Source organism: Octodon degus, unplaced genomic scaffold (genome assembly GCF_000260255.1).
Source record: "Octodon degus isolate 3935 unplaced genomic scaffold, OctDeg1.0 scaffold00005, whole genome shotgun sequence".
NCBI lineage: Eukaryota > Metazoa > Chordata > Mammalia > Rodentia > Octodontidae > Octodon > Octodon degus.
The window spans coordinates 57,785-59,712 of NW_004524581.1; the positions used below are offsets into that span (position 1 = coordinate 57,785).

The 1,928-nt window shown below is 40.8% G+C and overlaps 1 pseudogene; it reads left to right on the forward strand.

The window, feature by feature from the left end:
* Positions 1-525: 525 nt before the first annotated feature.
* Positions 526-1,273, forward strand: LOC101570460 (annotated as a pseudogene).
* Positions 1,274-1,928: the final 655 nt, after the last annotated feature.

Genomic DNA, 1,928 nt, shown 5'->3' on the forward strand with positions numbered 1-1,928 from the left:
GCCCACCAGGGGGCAGGGCTGGCTGGCATGTGGTGCTGGGGAATTGAACCGCGGTACCTGTGCTTTGCTAAGCTTGTTCTAAGTAGGTGCTTTAGACCACTGAGCCATCTCACCAGCCCCGTGTTTTCGTTCTTGAAGAGGCTGGTGGCTGCCCTGAGGGGAGGATGTGAGGAGGGCGGAGGAGGAAGGATTAGAACTGGATCGCCAGCGGCGTTGGAGGAGGAGGAGGAGGAGGAGGAGGAGGAAAAAGGAAGGTGGAAGGCAAAGCAGAGAGACGTGGAGATGGAGCCTTACAGGGGCAGTCCCAGGGCTCTGGCCCGCACTGTCCAGTGTGAAGGGAGCCACGAGGAGGCAATGTGGGCTTCTTCGTTCCTCAGCCATGCCTGGGTCTTATTGCTGGGAAGCCATGGCCCCGTGTGGTGTGAGCTCAGATTTCTTTACTTCCAAAAAGATAAAAACTCGACACCTTCCATTCTGGCAGTTCATTTATGAGTCTGAAATTAGGAACTTCTTTCAAATTTGGACATGGCTAATCAAGAAGCAACAAGACCTAACGGGCCAAATACTGGAAATAAAATTTGCCAGTTCAAACTAGTACTTTTGGGAGAGTCTGCTGTTGGCAAATCAAGCCTAGTGCTTCGTTTTGTGAAAGGCGGTTTCATGAATTTCAAGAAAGTACCACTGGGGCTACTTTTCTAAACCAGACTGTGTGCCTTGATGACACAACAGTAAAGTTTGAAATATGGGATACAGCTGGTCAAGAAAGACGCCATAGCCTAGCACCAATGGACTACAGAGGAGCGCAAGCAGCCATAGTTGTCTATGATATCACAAATGAGGAATCTTTTGCAAGAGCAAAAAACTGGGTTAAAGAACTCCAGAGGCAAGCAAGTCCTAACATTATAAAGCTTTATTAGGAAACAAGGCTGATCTAGCAAATAAAAGAGCTGTAGATTTCCAGGAAGCATAGTCCTATGCAGATGACAACAGTTTATTATTCATGGAAACATCAGCTAAAACTTCAATGAATATAAATGAAATATTCATGGCAATAGCTAAAAAGCTGCCAAAGAATGAACCACAGAATCCAGGAGAAAATCCTGCTAGAGGAAGAGGAGTAGACATCGCTGAACCTACATAACCAACCAGAAGTCAGTGTTGTAGTAACTAAACCTCCAGTTTGAACCTGATGGAATATTCTGCTTCCTAAATGTTAATGACAGTGGAATTGGAGCATTTAACCAGCCCAGTCTGACTCCCAAAAAACAAAGAGACTTATGATAGAGTCAAATTTCTAATATGGAATTATTTTAAGGGACAGTAGTCATGTGTGAAAAACTTAGAAATTATTAATTTGGCCTTTCTGAAAAACATTTTTAGAAAGATTATAAATATATTTATGTTTAACTACAGTATTCAGGCAGACTTTTTTCTGTTATCTAAGGTGTACATTCCACATTTTAGTAAGTTAGCCATAAGAAAATAGTCCCACATCTCCAGGAAGAAAAGAAATATTAGTAATGTGTAAGCTGTAACCTGTCTTACTATTTTTCTAAATGGGCTAGAGAAATCAAATGTGGCCCTGCCTTGTTTAGGAATATGAAAACTAACAAATGCATTTTAATGAATTATGTTCTCTTCATGTGAGCTATTCAAAAATGAAGGAAACCAGGTATCTGATTTTCTTTCTTTTTTTTTTAATCACTGCAGGCCATTACATAGGTCTTGTTTGGGGGAGGGAAGAGGCTTTTGTTCTCTTTGGACATAATTCAGTGCACTAACAATTATGTACATTCAAACTTGATTTAAATTTTATCTTTAGCTGTACTGTAAATAGGGTACTACATTGTAGCCTCCATGTATGTTTATTACTTTTTCTGTAATATTTAAGAGTTGCTTAAAAGTATACAAAATGTACAGTTAGTAAA